At 38.8% G+C, this 18,175-nt stretch overlaps 1 protein-coding gene across 2 annotated transcripts in view; it reads right to left on the bottom strand.

Moving 5' to 3' along the window:
• The window catches only part of E2F5 (E2F transcription factor 5), a 37,197-nt gene that overhangs the window by 17,579 nt on the left and 1,443 nt on the right, over positions 1-18,175 (bottom strand). The gene's annotated exons all lie outside the window — the stretch shown is intronic.

Here is an 18,175-nt window from a genome sequence, read left to right as displayed (position 1 = left end):
GAACTTGCTTTCAACTGAGCCACATGGTACTTTATGTTGATCTATTTCATGATGAGGTTTGGACTAATTATTACTTAATTTTAAACACTGTTAAAGATAATTTATATCTTTAGATGTTAATGCAGAATGTTTTATTTCAATCCACAATTAAGAGGAACCTTTTATAAGCCAGTAACAGGATAATTGTGTAATAGAATCTTACAGAGACATTATCTAATTTAATGCTCATGGCAGCTTTAGTGTTCTCCCTGTTATACTGGAAACAGATCCACAAAGCTAATGAATGATCAAGGTGGAATTTAGCATTAACTGCATATTCATAAATACATTTGTGGTAAAACATTTTTAAATGGACTTATATGATTTCAAATGACTTTAAATAAATTTGGTGCACAGCCAAAAGTTTCCAAGTTATATAACTGCATTGAAGAAGCAATTCAAATAACAATGGTCTACAGGAAGTTTCATATCAAGTGTATAAAATGGCCTGAAAAAACAGAAAGATCTTAATTTCCACTTATTATTGAAAAATAATAAACAGTAACAAAAAATTGCATACATATCTAAAGCTCTGGGATTGTGACCAACACTTTATAGAATGAGGTTTAAAAAATGAAATAGTACCTAAAGTAGACAAAATGTTATAAGAGATAGAAAAATGAGAGATTACTTAAGGTGGGAGCAAACAGGAAATAGTTCCTGGAGGTGGCCACTATGTGTTTTCAATGGGTCTGTAAGGGCTACCAAATCAATAAGGAAATTAAATATAAAAGAATAAATAACTTACTTTAAAGACGCAAAGCGCTCCCTCCAGGAGCCGCATGTTTCAATTCCCAGTCACTACTCTACCACAAGGAAATCTCTCCTTAAAAAATCTTCAGGGGTCGTCTTGTCACTCCAAACTAACTGCTACTGTATTTGATGTTTTTGAAATGCATAAGCTTTAAATTTAAAAAAAAAAAAATTTTTAATAAACTTTGTATAAACTTTTAAAAAAGGAAATTCATTTCTATTGTCTTACCAACAGAAATCATCAAAGATGACTCAAATGAAAAAAAGATATTTGATAAAGTGCCTCTTTAACTAGGACAATAATGCTGAACCTCAGAAACCTATAAATTATTAAGATCTAGAGACTGCTTGCCTACATTTTCAATTGCATACTTTGAAAATTCTCTTGGCCGATGCAGTGGCTCATGCCTGTAATCCTAGCACTTTGAGAGGCTGAGGTATGAGGATTGCTTGAGCCCAGTAGTTTGAGACCAGTCTGGGTAACAGAGAAAGCTCCCCATCTCTACAAAAAAAATTTTTAAAAATTAGCCAGACAAGTTGGTACGTGCCTGCAGTCCCAGCTATTTGGGAGGCTAAAGTCGAAGAGTCACTAGAACCCAGGAGGTTGAGGCTGCAGTGGGCCATGACTGCACCACTGCACTCTAGCCTGGGTGACAGAGTGAGACCCTGTCTCAAAAAGGAAAAAATAAATAATAATTCTTTTAAGTATTAACTTCCTAAAACAGGAGAAAGATTAAGTGTGAATCTGCTATTCTATTACTGAGATTTGCACCTACTTTTTCTTTTTTTTGAGACAGAGTCTTGCTCTGTTGTTCAAGCTGGAGTGCAGTAGCACAATCTTGGCTCACTGCAACCTCCGCCTCCTGGGTGCAAGCAATTCTCCTGCCTCAGCCTCCTGAGTAGCTGGGACTACAGGTGCATGCCACCACATCTGGCTAATTTTTGTATTTTTAGTAGAGAGGGGGTTTCACTATGTTGGGCAAGCTGGTCTCGAACTCCTGACCTCATGATCCACCCACCTCGGCCTCCCAAATTGCTGGGATTACAGACGTAAGCCACCGTGCCCGGCCTCCATATTTTAACCTCACCCTGTCAGCAACACAGCATAAAGCTTAGGAACATGGGCTCTGAGGTAGACCCCACTTATTAGCTGTGTGGCCCTGGGCAAGCTACTTAGCCTCAAATTCCTCATCTGTAAGATAACAATGAAGATATTGTTGCTGTGAGGATTAAATGAGTATAATATTTGAAATAGAAGAGTGTCTGGCATAGCCGGGTGTGGTATTAAATTCTACAAAAATTTTAAAAATTAAAAAAATAATAATAATAATAATAAATAACAGGGCCAGGCACGGTGGCTCATGCCTGTAATCCCAGCACTTTGGGAGGCCGAGGAGGGTGGATCATGAGGTCAGGAGTTGAAGACCAGCCTGGCCAAGATGGTGAAACCCTGTCTCTACTAAAACTACAAAAATTAGCCATGCGCGGTGGCAGGCGCTTGTAATCCCAGCTACTTGGTAGGCTGAGGCAGGAGAATCACTTGAACCTGGGTGGCAGAGGTAGCAGTGAGCTGAGATCGCACCACTGCACTCCAGCCTGGGTGACAGAGTGAGACTCCGTCTCAAAAAAAAAAAAAAAAAAAAAGAGAAACAAACAAAAAAACAACAAAGAGATAAACCTAAGTTAATCAGAAAACTAAGTTATACACAAAATTTCATTGCCTAAAGGATAACGAATGGTGTCAGGAACCTAGACTTGTCATATTCAAGAAAAATGTACTAGACAGAATCTACTAGAATGTACATGGATTTTAAAATAATCTAAAAAATCTGAAGAAATTATAGTGAATATGAACTATGATTTGAGTTTACCCTAACTTTCATGTTAGCTGTCTTCATTAACTGCCGAATAGCCCATTCTCAAAACTGATTAAAACTCCCAAAATTACTGGGCACACACATACACAAACATACATGCATATACAGCAAAATGTCAAAAATTTCCTTCATGGGAACTTATAAATGTTACATATATAGAAGAAATAAAAAGATTTGACTATCTCAATAATTAAAACATATAAAAGAAAACATAAAACCACAAATTAAACACGGACAAAAGATAGAACTCACAAAAACAAAAAAAGTTAACATTCTTGAAAAAGTTTTCAAACTTTTAATGAGTTAATAAAGGAATAATAATCAAAGGAATACACACCAAAACAATAAAAATGTGTCTATATGAAGGCTTATACATGAATTCATAGCAGTATTCATAACAACCAAAACTATACATTTAGTAGAGTAAATGGATTCATAAGCAAAGTGTGGTACATCCATAAAACAAAACACCACTCGGGGAGTGGAAGGAATGAACCATTCGTACATGCAACAATATGAATGAATCTCAAAAACATGCCAAGTGAAAGAAGCTAAGCACAGAGTACCTATGGTACGACTTCACTGACATGAAACTCTAGAAAAGGGTATTCTAATTCACAGGAAAGAAAGCAGAGCAATGATTGCTTGGGATTGAGGATGAAGTTGAGGGCTGACTGGGAGGAGGCAAAAGGGAACTGTCTGGGGTGATGAGAATGTTCCACATCTGGTTGAGGTGATGGTCATTCAGGTACAAGTATTTATCAAAACTAATTTAACTGTTTGCTTAAAATAGGAGCATTTTATTGATTGATTGATTGATTGATCGATTGAGATGGATTCTCTGTCACCCAGGCTGGAGTGCAGTGGCGTGATCTCCACTCACTGCAACCTTCACCTCCTGGGTCCAAGCAATTCTCCTGCCTAAGCCTCCCAAGTAGCTGGATTACAGGCACCCACCACCAGGCCCAGCTAATTTTTTTATTTTTAGTAGAGATGGGGTTTCACCATGCTGGCCAGGCTGGTCTCGAACTACTGACCTCAAGTGATCTGCCCGCTTGGCCTCCCAAAGTGCTGGGAGTACAGGCATGAGCCACTGCACCTGGCCAGGAACATTTTAATGTATGTAAAGTATATATACAAAGTTGACTGAAAAAAAATACTATTCGTTACTTTTCAAATTTGTAAAATATTAAAAAATTAGAATACCCAACATTTATTTTATGTATGTATGTATACATGTATGTATCCATCTCTCTACGTATCTGTCAGTTACCCAACAAACACTTCAATGTAGCATTTACTATGTGCCAGATACTGTTTAAGTGCTTTAAAAATAAAAACTCATTTTGATAACTTCTTTAATCATAACCACCTGAGGTAGGTAATATTATTGTCCCATTTTTGCAAAAGAGGAAACCAAGGCTGAGTAACTTGCCCAAGGGCACTAAATATTATAAAGTCAGGACATAAACTCAGAGATACCATGCTAATTCTGATGCTGTGAGATGGTTGGTCACAATCATATGCTGCTATTGGACTGAAAACTAATTTCATCTTTTTGTAATTTGACAACATTAAGTAAAGGACTTAAAAACGATTATTATGCTCTGCTCCAGTAATTCTTTAGTATAAACTGTCTAAAAGCCCAAAATGTTTTCTGGAACATTAATTACCTCTGTTACTAAAACCAGTGGACACTATTAAGTCCTGTTGCATCCTCTGTAGCACTCAACACTGGTTGGCTACTCCCTCATCATTCTCTAGTCTTGGTGTTACCATACCCTCAGGCTTTTCTCTTATTTTCCCTTTCTTCTGCCCTCTGCTACTGAACTACTAGTGTTTCAGAGTTCCATTCTTGTTCCTCTTTCGGCTAAAAACCATTTTCCTTACATAAACTTCATAAATCAACCATATCCAAGTCAAACAGGAAGCCCTCAACTTTATCCTGGGTTCCAAACCTATAATTCCGATAGGCTGCCAGAGACCTACCCTAGGATGTCCCACAGGCATCTTATTCATGTCCAGAATTGAATTTACCATTCCTCTCAATTCTTTCTCCCTTTTGATAACTTCTAAGTGAAAATCACCACTATCTACTCCGTTTACCAAGCCAGCAATATGGCAGTCATTGATAATTTTTCCTATTCCCATAGACTCAGCACCAGGTTGTCACTTCCACTTTCCTATTCACATAGACTCAGCACCAGGTTCTGTCACTTCCACAATGTGAAGTCACCAGAATCTCTCCATTTCTTATTGTCCCTGCCTCTAACCTAGTTTAGGCCTGTAAATCTGCTTGCAATCCAATATTCTCTTCATACAACAGTCATCTGATTTATAGCCTCTCAAATGTACCCACATGTTTCTCTACCTCTTGGCTCTGACATACACTGTCTTGCTGACTAGGAATGTCCTCTCACTTAACTCAAAACTAATAGCTATTTGTTGAAAGCTTATAATGGACTGGCTGGGTCAGCATTGGTAACACAGAAGACAGTCCCTGGCCCACAGCGAAACATGGGAAAACAAAGGAATAAATAATTCCATATTGTGATAAAGGATAGTAAGGCAAAAACCCAGGCTGCTGAGAATAAGCACGAACCTGCTTTAGTCACTTCAGATTAAGGAGAGTCAGGACAAGCATCTGTATACACTTTATTCCCTTAGTTTCCATTGCTAACTGTCACAAATGACCAGAAATGTAGTTGTTTAAGACAAAACAAATTTTTTAAATAAAATTGGTAATTAAAAATTATATATATTGTTTACAAAATGTTGTTTTGAAATATGTATACATGGTGGAATGGCTAAATCAAGCCAGTTAACATGCTTTATCTCACATACTGATCATTTTTTTTCTGTGGTGAGAACACTCAAATTCTATTTTCTTAGCAATTTTCAAGAAGGCAATACATTGTTATTAACTATAGTCACCACGATGTGCATTAGATCTCTCAAATTTATTCTTGTCTAACTGAAATTCTGTATCTTTTGACCAACATCTCCCCAAGCTCCTGGTAACCACTATCCCATTCTTAGATTCTATGAATTTGACTATTTTAGATTCTATATATGAGATCATGTGTCTTTCTGTGCCTGGCTTATTTGCTTAGCAAAATATCCTCCAAGTTCTTCTATGGCGTCAAAAACTGATAGGATTTCCTTTTTTTTTAATGGTTGAATAGTAGCACAAATTTATTATCTTATAGTTCTATAGATCAGAAGTCCGAAATGGATCTCACTAAGCTAAAATCAAAATATTGATAAGGCTGTGCTCCTTCTAGTTGCTCTAAGGAAGAATCGATTTCTTTGCCTTTCCAGCTTCTAGAGGCTATCACACTTCTTGGCTCATGACCCCTTCTTCCAACAGCAGAAAGGTCATTTTCAAGCTTCCACCTCTTTGGTTCTCACTCTCTTCTTCCTTCTTCCACTTTGAAGAACTTTTTGATTACAACAGGCACAGCCAGATATTCCAGGAAAAATCTCCACATCTTGGCTGGGCATGGTGGCTCATGCCTGTAATCCCAGCATTTTAGGAGGCCAAGGCGGGCAGATCACTTGAGGTCAGGAGTCGAGACCAGCCTGACCAATACGGTGAAACCCCATCTCTACTAAAAATACAAAAATTACCTGGGCATGGTGGTGGGCACCTTTAGTCCCAGCTACTAGGGAGGCTGAAACAGGAGAATTGCTTGAACCCGGGAGGCGGAGGTTGCAGTGAGCCGAGATCACACCACTGCACTTCAACCTGGGTGACAGAGCGAGACTCCGTCTCAAAAAAAAAAAAAAAAAAAAAAAGAGAAAAATCTCCCCATCTTAAAATCAGCTGATTAGCAACTTTGACCTTAGTTCCCCTTTCCTATGTAACTGAACATATTCACAGGTCCTGGGAATTAGGACATGACCATCTTTGAGGGACCACTGTTCTGCCTACAAAAACATCTAAAAGAAGGAAAAAAAAAAAAACTAAGACCAGACGGTTTGGAGAAGTGGCCAGTTGTGTGTTTGTGTATGTGTGGTGCAGTAGTGGTGGTGGGGTGTGTGTGTGTGTGTTTTCACACATGTGCAGAAGTCCATTTCAGGCAGCAGGAAACACCTGTGCAGCAGCCCTGAGGCGGGAGGAGAGGGCATGTGAGAGTGCTGAAAGACAGTCAGTGAGACTGGAGTCATCTAAGAGGGAGTGCATAGACGAGGTGGCAGAGGAAGGAGGGCCAGACTAGGCAGGATCTTGTAGGTGTCTGAACGTTGTTCTAAGTAGAGGTATAATATAACCTTAAATTCTTAAATTTTATATATATTGATGACATCTGACTTTTGAGTCCCGGAGTTCCTAGGTCAGCTCCCAGCTACTCCCTGAAGCCTTTTATGGCTTTTGTATCACCAATCCTCAAGGCTCAGGTAGGTGCTTCCAAACACCCCTCACAGTGTAAAAAGCGTGGAACTGCCCATTTCTCTGACTTTTTCTGATAATTATAATCTGGAAGCTACTAAAATAAAGAACAACGGGGCACACATTTGTGAATATATATTCATTGTATGAAATAGGAAAAAAACATAAAAACTTATATACCTACTAATAAGAATGGTTAATTCTGGGTAATATGACAGATCAAAATTATGAAGACATTATAAATCATGTTTACAATTTGGAAAAAGAGGTTGGGTGCAGTGGCTCACGCCTACAATCACAGCACTTTCAGAGACTGAGGCGGGTGGATCACTTGGGGCCATGACTTTAAAACCAGCCTAGCCAACATGATGAAACCCCATCTTTACCAATACACAAAAATTACCCAGGCATGGTGGTTCACACCTATAATTCCAGCTACTTGGGTGGCTGAGGCAGGAGACTCGCTTGAGCCTGGGTGGTAGAGGTTGCAGTAAGCCAAGATCTCACCACTGCATTCCAGCCTGGGTGACAGAGACTCTGCCTCAAAAATAATAATAATAATATTAATAAGTAGGAACAATAAACATTTGATCTCAGCTATAAAAAGTTGCAAGAAATGGGAAATACTAAAAATTGTTGACAGTGGTTCTCTGTGAGTGGTTGCATACTGGGCAAGTTTTACTCTAGAGTATATTAACCTTTTCCCAAGCTTTCTACTATTTGTATGTTACTTCAGTAATTGTATTTTAGGTTGGAAAAGGAACATCAGAAAGTATATCCTCACTTTCACAAAAATATTAAGATGTAAGAGGAAACTTACTCATAATTGAGGACAGTCAGTCTTTACTGGTGAAATTAAAACAATGATTTATCTAGGAAGGGATGGAGCAAGATGGCAGAGTAAGACGCTTCAGCAATTTTCCCCAGCAGAAACACCAATTTGAACAAGCATCCATACTATAACATACCTTCACAAGAGCTAAATAAGCCATATAAGAGATTACACTATCTGGTTGCAGCACAATAAGAAAAGTCACATTGAAGAGGGTAAGAAGGGCAGTTTTATATTACCCCGTCATCCTTCCCTCAACCCTAGGAAGCACAGCAAGGAGAGAGACACCATACCTTTAGCTCCAATGCTAGGATTGCCAAAGTAAAACCTAACACTGGTGAGACCACCACAACCCCATGTTCCAGGCTAGTGCCCATAGACTGAAGCTCTAGATCCAGCCTGGTGCCAAGCAGGATCACATAACCCGAGGCTTCAGGCTTTCAACGCAAACTCAATCTCTGGGCTGCACCAATGCCAGGCTGATGTCAGCAGTCCAGGGCTCTGGACAGCTCACAATACCAGGGATATCTCAGTGAACTTTGGCTTCAGATTGCACCACTCCTGTGCTGGCCACATCTGCCAAAAGCTTCTGGCCTGCCTCAGTGCTCAAAGTGCTGAAAGAAACCCTGTCAGCCAAGAATACCAAACCCCACAAAGCTGTCCTTCAGAAATGAAGAAGAGATAAAGCCTGTTCCAGAAAAACAGAAGATGAGGGAGTTCATGACTACCAGAACTGTTTTCCAAAAAATGGTAAACGGAAGTCTTCAGGCTCCAAAAAAAAAAAAAAAAAGGATGCTAAGGAGTAACACAAAACAATCTGAAAGTCTAAAACTCACTTAAAAGTAAGTACACTGACTAAAGATATAAGCAATTTATGCAGCATCATCACAGAATTAAAGTATTCTGGATTTTGTGTAAAAGTTAAAAGACAAAACTATTAAAAATCATAATAGCTGCAATAATTTTTAAGCAATAGATGATATAAAAAGATAAAACTTGTGACATCAAATATTCAAAATGTGAGGAGGGGACTGGAATAAAAGCGTAGAGGCTTTTTTGTTGTTAGGTTTCTTTTTGTTTGTTTGTTTTTGCGATCAAACTTGTTATCAGCTTAAAATACCGCATTGTAAGATATTTTTTTGTAAGCCTCATGGTAACAACAAAGCAAAAACCTATAGCAGATACATAAAAAGGCAAGGAATCAAAACATATCACTAGACAACATAATTTAGCCACAAAAGAAGATAGAAAGGAAGAAAATATCTACAAAACAACTAGAAAACAACAAAATGACAGTATTAACTACTTACCTATGAATGATAACCCTGAACGTAAGTGGATTAAGTTCTCCAATAAAAAGGCAAAGTAGTTAAATGGATTTTTAAAAACACTCAACTTATGCTGCCTATAAGAGGCTTGCTTCAACTGTAAGGACATAGACTGAAAATGAAAGAACAGAAAACGATACTCCATGCAAATGACACCAAAAGAAAGCAGGAGTGGCTATACATATATCAGATTAAATAGATTTTAAGTCAAAAACTATAAAAAGATACAAAGGTCACTATATAATAATAAAAGGGTCAATTCAGCAACATGAGATATAACAGTTGTAAATATGTGTGAACCCAATATTGCAGCACCTAAATATATAAAGAAAACATTAATAAATCTGAAGGGAGAGATAAACAGTAATACAACAATAGTAGGGGATTTCAACAGCCCACTTTCAGTAATGGACAGAACGTAGAGACAGTAAATAAGAAAATATCAAACTTAAACTATACTCTAGATCAAATGAACCTAACATCCATCCAACAGTAGAAGAATACACACACTTCTCAACTGCACACAGAACATTCTCCAGGTTAGATTATATATGAGGCCAAAAAACAAATCATAACAAATTCTAGAAGACTGAGATAATTACAAGTATCTTTTCTGACCAAAATCATTAACAAGAGAAACTACAGAATATTCGCAAATACATGGAAATTTAAAAACAAAAAACATGCTCTTAAACAACTAATGAGTCAATGAAAAAATATAAAGGGAAACTGAAAAATATCTTAACAAATGAAAATGGAAACAATATAACAAAATCTATGGAATACAGCAAAAGCAGTTCTAACAGGGATTTTTTTTTATGCTTGGATTGTTAGAGAAAACTAAGGAGGAATTTATATATATACACACCATATATATACCTTACATATATATATACCATATATATACACCTTACATATACACACCATATATATACACCTTACATATATATACCATATATACACCTTATATATACATACCATATATATACCTTATATATACCGTATATATACACCTTATATATATACCATATATATACACCTTATATATATATACCATATATACACCTTATATATATACCATATATACCTTACATATATACCATATATACCTTACATATATATACCATATATACCTTACATATATACCATATATACCTTACATATATATACCATATATACCTTACATATATATACCATATATACCTTATATATACACCATATATATACCTTATATATACCATATATACCTTATATATACACCATATATAAATACACACATCATATATATACCTTATATATATACCATACATATATATACCATACATATATATATACACACACATACACACACCTTAAGTTCTGGGGTACATGTGCAGAACGTGCAGTTTTGTTACATAGGTATACACGTGCCATGGTGGTTTGCTGCAACCATCAACTCCTCACCCACATTAGGTATTTCTGTTAATGCTATCCCTCCCCTAGCCCCCCAACCCTGAACAGGCCCCACTGTGTGATGTTCCCCTCCCTGTGTCCATGTGTTCTTGTTCAACTCCCACTTACGAGTGAGAACATGTGGTGTTTGGTTTTCTGTTATTGTGATAGTTTGCTGAGAATGATGGTTTCCAGCTTCATCCATGTCCCTGCAAAGGACATGAACTCATCCTTTTTTATGGCTGCATAGTATTCCATGGTGTATATGTGCCAGATTTTCTTTATCCAGTCTATCATTGATGGATATTTGGGTTGGTTCCAAGTCTTTGCTATTGTGAATAGTGCCACAATAAACATACGTGTGCATGTGTCTTTATCATAGAATGATTTATACTCCTTTGGGTATATAGCCAGTAATGGGATGGCTGGGTCAAATGGTATTTCTAGTTCTAGATCCTTGAGGAATCACCACACTGTCTTCCACAATGGTTGAACTAATTTAAACTCCCACCAACAGTATAAAAGCATTCCTAATTCTCCACATCCTCTCCAGCATCTGTTGTTTCCTGACTTTTTAATTATCGCCATTGTAACTAGTGTGAGATGGTATCTCATTGTGGTTTTGATTCGCATTTCTCTAATGACCAGTGACGATGAGCATTTTTTCATATGTTTGTTGGCTGCATAAAAGTCTTCTTTTGAGAAGTGTCTGTTCATATCCTTTGCCCACTTTTTGATGGGGTTGTTTTTTATTGTAATTTGTTTAAGTTCTTTGCAGATCCTGGATATGAACTCTTTGTCAGATGGGTAGATTGCAAAGATCTTCTCCCATTCTGTAGGCTGCCTGTTCATTCTGATGATAGTTTCTTTTGCTGTGCAGAAGCTCTTTAGTTTAATTAGATTCCATTGGTCAATTTTGACTTTTGTTGCCATTGCTTTTCGTGTTTTAGACATGAAGTCTTTGCCCATGTGTATGTCCTGAATGGTATTGCCCAGGTTCTTTTCTAGGATTTTTATGGTTTCAGGTCTTACATTTAAGTCTTTCATCCATCTTGAGTTGATTTTTGTATAAGGTGTAAGGAAGGGCTCCAGTTTCAGTTTTCTGCATATGGCTAGCCAGTTTTCCAACATCATTTATTAAATAGAGAATCTTTTCCCCATTGCTTCTTAGTGTCAGGTTTGTCAAAGATCAGATGGTTGTAGATGTGTGGTGTTATTTCCGAGGCCTCTGTTCTGTTCCACTGGTCTATATATCTGTTTTGGTACCAGTACCATGCTGTTTTGGTTACTGTAGCCTTGTAGTTTAGTTTGAAGTCAGGTAGCATGATGCCTCCAGCTTTGTTATTTTTGGTTAAGATTGTCTTGGCTATGCAAGCTCTTTTTTGGTTCCCTATGAAGTTTGAAGTAGTTTTTTCCAATTGTGTGAAGAAATTCATTGGTAGCTTGATAGGGATAGCATTGAATCTATAAATTACTTTGGGCAGTATGGCCATGTTCATGATATTGATTCTTCCTATCTATGAGCAGAGAATGTTTTTCCATTTGTTTGTGTCCTCTCTTATTTCCTTGAGCAGTGGTTTATAGTTCTCCTTGAAGAGGTCCTTCACATCCCTTGTAAGTTGGATTCCTAGGTATTTTATTCTCTTAGCAGCAATTGTGAATGGGAGTCCACTCATGATTTGGCTCTGTCTGTTACTGGTGTATAGGAATGCTTGTGATTTTTGCACATTGATTTTGTATCTTGAGACTTTGCTGAAGTTGCTTATCAGCTTAAGGAGATTTGGGGCTAAGACGATGGGGTTTTCTAAATATACAATCATGTCATCTGCAAACAGAGGCCATTTGACTTCCTCTTTTCCTATTTGAATACCCTTTATATAATTTCTCTTGCCTGACTGCCCTGGCCAGAACTTCCAACTCTATGCTGAATAGGAGTGGTGAGAGAGGGCATCCTTGTCTTATACTGGTTTTCAAAGGGAATGCTTCCAGTTTTTGCCCATTCAGTATGATACTGGCTGTGGATCTGTCATAAATAGCCTTATTATTTTTAGATATGTTCCATTGATACCTAGTTTATTGAGAGTTTTTAGCATGAAGGGCTGTTGAATTTTGTTGAAGGCCTTTTTGCATCTATTGAGATAATCATGGGTTTTTGTCATTGATTCTGTTTATGTGATGGATTTATTGATTTGCGTATGTTGAACCAGCCTTGCATCCCAGGCATGAAGCCAACTTGATCATGGTGGATAAGCTTTTTGATGTGCTGCTGGATTTGGTCTGCAGTATTTTATTGAGGATTTTCGCATCGATGTTCATCAGTTATATGAGCCTGACATTTTCTTTTTTTTCATTGCCCCATTTGGTTTCTTCAGAGGCTTTGCTCCTTGGCTTACAGATGATCACCTTCCTGCTGTGTCCTCACATGGTCTTTCCTCTGGGTGGGAGCATCTGAGGCATCTCTTTGTATATCCAAATTTCCCCTTTCTCATAAGGACCCCAGTCAGATTAGATCAGGTCACAGCTTAATTTTAGCTTAATTATCTTTCAAAGGCCCTATCCCCAAATACAATCACATTCTGATGTATGGAGGTAAGGCCTTCAACATATGAATTCTGGGGGACACATTTCAGCCTATAACATCCATTAAGCAACAAATTCCATTCTGTTTTCCCTCAACCCCTGGTAACCACCCTTCTACTTTCTGCCCCTATGAGTTTGACTACTCTAGGTGCCTCACGTAAGTGGAATCATACAGTATTTATCTTTTTGTGACTGGCTTATTTCACCTAGCACTATGTCCTCAAAGTTCATCATGTTGCAGCATATGTCAGAATTTTCTTCTTTCTAAGCCTGAAGAATATTCCATTGTATATATACCACATTTTGTTAAGCTACTCGTCTATTGACGGACATTAGGATTGCATCCACATTTTGGCTATTATGAATGCCACTGTTATGAACACAGGGGTATACATACCTTCTTGAGACCCTGCTTTAAATTCTTTGGGTATACACCCAGGAGTGGAAGGGTCCTGAGAATTTGTAAGCATGCACTAAAGTTCTCGCTGTCCTACCCACATATCTCTCCTTAGGCTAATTCTACCTTAAAATGTTTGCCTGGTATTACAAACTAGAGTCTTTTGTTGTCGTTGTTGCTGTTTTTTGAGACGGAGTCTCACTCTGTCACCCAGGCTGGAGTGCAGTGGCGTGATCTTGTCTCACTGCAAGCTCCGCCTCCCAGGTTCACACCATTCTCCTGCCTCAGCCTCCTGAGTAGCTAGGACTACAGGCACAAGTCATCATGCCCAGCTAATTTTTTTGTATTTTTAGTAGAAACAGGGTTTCACCGTGTTAGCCAGGATGGTCTCAATCTCCCGACCTCGTGATCTGCCCGCCTCGGCCTCCCAAAGTGCTGGGATTACAGGCGTGAACCACCGGGCCCGGCCAAACTAGTGTCTTCAATTATTTATTTATCCCAGGATGTATCTAAATCAGGCTCATAAATGGGTATGCATCAGGGACCTGTCAGATAAGATGTACCATACTTTATCACATTAATTCAGGTATAATTCAGGTAATTTATTAAGTTAAAGAATTATAATAAAAGAGATAAGCAATCTTCATCATGCTTAAAAAAGCTCAAAGTGACACCAAAATGGCAAATAAAATGTAGAACTTTAGTTATAACTTACATTTAATAGGAATTTTCAAAACAACATACAGATACATAGTCATGACTATCTTAACAGTTGTTCAAATTCTTAACTGTGAACAAGTGAAATCCTAGTTTAATTTATGCAATAATACAGAATATGTCACCAATACCTTCATTTTCAGGAGAACAGTACCTCCTTCTTTTCCACCATGGGCAGAGGAGTAAGAATAATCATGCATTTTTCCATGCCCTTACGCAAATGGAAACCTACCTACATACATTTATTTTTGAAGACTACTGAAAGATGGTATAACATAGAGAATAACAATAAATGGTCTAATTTCAAATCTTAGCTCTCACTTTCTACTGTACAACACCAGGCAAGTTATCTAACCTATCTTGGCCTACTTAACTAGCAGTTTCTTACGCTGTGAAATGGGGCTGTTCTGCCGAAATGTTCACGTTGTTAAGAGGATAACATTAGCTAAAAACATGTAAAATGTTTTGCATATGGTAAGCTCTTGATGTATATTAGCTATTAACAGCATAAACTGGCAAACCACGTAGCTTGAAATAACCATGATATAATTTCTTATCTCACTGGAATAAAGAAATAATAACTATCCCACCTCCACTATTGTAAATGAGACTATATGGTGTAGGTGAAGCTGCAGAGATAATGAATAAACTTTCCTCACATCACTTTCAATGTCTTTCTATTGCTTCCTAATTGTTAAGTTATACTACAACAGGTTTATTAAAATTGATTTTCTATGTTGAGCCATGTTTTTTTTTTTCGAGACACAGTTTCGCTCTTGTCGCCCAGGATGGAGTGCAGTGGTGCGATCTCGGCTCACTGCAACCTCCGCCTCTTGAGTTCAAGCGATTCTCCTGCCTCAGCCTCCCAAGTAGCTGGGATTACAGGTGCCTCCACCACGCCTGGCTAATTTTTTTGTATTTTTAGTAGAGACGGAGTTTCGTCATGTTGGGCAGGCTGGTCTCGAACTCCTGACCTCAGGTGATCTGCCCGCCTCGGCCTCTCAAAGTGCTGGGATTAAAGGCGTGAGCCACCACGCCTGACCGAGCCATGTTTTCAATTAGTTATATTATTAAGAAGAAATGGCCAGGCGCGGTGGCTCACGCCTGTAATCCCAGCACTTTGGGAGGCCGAGGTGGGAGGATCACGAGGTCAGGAGATCGAGGCCATTATAACATGGTGAAACCCCACCTCTACTAAAAATACAAAAAAAAAAAAAAAAAAAAAAAAAAACTAGCCGGGCGTGGTGGCGGGCGCCTGTAGTCCCAGCTACTCAGGAGCCTGAGGCAGGAGAATTGCGTGAACCCGGGAGGCGGAGCTTGCAGTGAGTGGAGATCGCGACACTGCACTCCAGCCTGGGTGACAGAGTGAGACTCCGTCTCAAAAAAAAAAAAAAAAAAGAAGAAGAAGAAGAAATGTGTCACTAAGATACAACCTTACGTTCTTATTCTCCAGTAGCATAAGATAGAAAAGAAATAGCATCTATGTGGTCTAGGATACTTTATGATATCCAAAATATTTGGATATTTTACTTGAAGTTTGATATACTTTTTTATTCTTTGGGACATTCAAAAACTGTTTCTTCAAGGCCGGATGCGGTGGCTCACACCTGTAATCCCAGCACTTTGGGAGACCAAGGTAGGCAGATAGCTTTGAGCTCAGGAGTTCGAGACCAGCCTGGGCAACATGGCAAAACCCTGTCTCTACTAAAAATATAAAAATAAGCCAGGCATAATGGTGTACGCCTGTAGTGCCAGCTACTTGGTAGGCTGAGGCAGGAGAATCACTTGAGCCCGGGAAGTGGAGGTTACAATGAGCTGAGATTGTACCACTGCACTCCAGCCTGGGCGACAGAATAAGACCCTGTCTCAAAAAACAAACAAGACCAACCAAAAAACCATATATATATATATAGTTTCTTTAACTGCGTTTAAAAGTGTATAACTTAAAAGTTTCAAAAAAATTATGCTGAAATATGCCCCCACCAAAGTAAGAATACAAGAGAAAATGTGTCTTTATAATTTCAAATTAGAGGAAATCTATAATTGTCAGTGTGAGTTCATCTTTAATATGTATTATCAAACATGTCTTAATGGGCTGGGTATGGTGGCTCACGCCTGTAATCCCAGCACTCTGGGAGGCTGAGGCAAGCAGATCATTTGAGGTTGGGAGTTCGAGACCAGCCTGGCCAACATGGTGAAACCCCTTCTCTACTAAACATACAAAAATGAGTCGGGCATGGTGGCGGGCACCTGTAATCCCAGCTACTTGGGAGGCTGAGGCAGGAGAATCGCTTGAACCCGGGAGGCGGAGGTTGCAGTGAGCAGAGATCATGCCACTGCACTCCAGCCTGGGTGACAGAGCAAGACTCAGTCTCAAAAAAAAAAAAGTCTTTAACGATCTTTCACTATGGTGTATAATAAGAAATATCATTGGAAAGATTTCAGTGTAAGATTTTTGGCCGGCGCGGTGGCTCACGCCTGTAATCCCAGCACTTTGGGAGGCCGAGGCGGGTGGATCACAAGGTCAGGAGATCGAGACCATCCTAGCTAATACAGTGAAACCTTGTCTCTACTAAAATTACAAAAAAAATTAGCTGGGTGCGCTGGCGGGCGCCTGTAGTCCCAGCTACTCGGGAGGCTGAGACAGGAGAATGGCGTGAACCCGGGAGGCGGAGCTTGCAGCGAGCCGAGATGGCGCCACTGCACTCCAGCCTGGGCGACAGAGCAAGACTCCGTCTCAAAAAAGAAAAAAAAAAAAGATTTTTACATATATAAGTATATATAAATAAATGAAAAATATACGTAAAATACATAAAACATGTTTTTCATACATATATATGAAAACTAATGACATTCAAACTCTTTTCTAGGAGTATAAAGTCATTAATATAATGAGACAGTGTTATCGCAGAAACCTTTGAATTTTTAGGAGAGTTCCAGAATGAATAAAGCAATTATTGTTATGAAATATCAAACTTCACATCCTACTCACTGCCTCTGTGACTTCTGTAGGGCAATTATATAGCCACAGATGAAACAGGAGGAAGCTAAAGAATTTCAAGTCAAGAAAGGGCAAAGTTCCACCATATCCTGAGGCAAGCTGAGGGAGAAGCCCTCAAAGTCCAGCCGTCAGAGTTCAGTTTTACCTGGAAAACCCCAAACTTCCCTGATTTTCTTACACCAAAGTCACAGGCTACAGTTGAATTTCTAGATTTTGAACAGCAGTTTGCCACCTGTGCTTTGTAACATTCCTGGCTTTCTCTGATAACTTCATGACTTCCTGTGAAATTCTTTAAACAGAATCCATTTTAATTCACTACAATTTAAATACTACACATGCCATAAATCATTTTCAGGGAGAGAAAGGAAGAAGGGGCTGTGGTGGAAAAAAGAGAACAAGGAATTTCCAGAGGTGGGAAAAAAATCCAGGAATAACATTTCAAAAAGAAAATAGTAGAAATTACTTACCAAAATGCAAAATATGTGCAGCATGCCTCAGTTGTATGAAGTTGAACAATTTAGGTAATTCAGTTCAACAATCACTGACTGAACACCAACTACATCCAGGGAAAGGAGAGGGCACTGAAAAGATCTACTTCCCCTTGGGCTACACTGGAGGAGGGCCTCTAGCAGAAGAGTTGGCCCCTGCAAGTCTTGGTCCTTACATTCAGGGAGCTGCCACTGCTTTATGCAGAGCCTTGAGGATGCAGTGACACTCTCAAGCCAGGTAAGGTGGTCCAGGCACTCCCCTGGGAGCTGGGGCCAATCCTCCAAGTAAGGCCACATTTAGGGAGTCAAAGGGGATTTGCAGTGATTATTGGGCAGTTAGTG

This window comes from Gorilla gorilla, chromosome 7 (genome assembly GCF_029281585.2).
Source record: "Gorilla gorilla gorilla isolate KB3781 chromosome 7, NHGRI_mGorGor1-v2.1_pri, whole genome shotgun sequence".
Classification (NCBI taxonomy): domain Eukaryota; kingdom Metazoa; phylum Chordata; class Mammalia; order Primates; family Hominidae; genus Gorilla; species Gorilla gorilla.
Note: the sequence above shows the minus strand (reverse complement) of the source record. Positions and strands in the feature narration are given on the sequence as shown.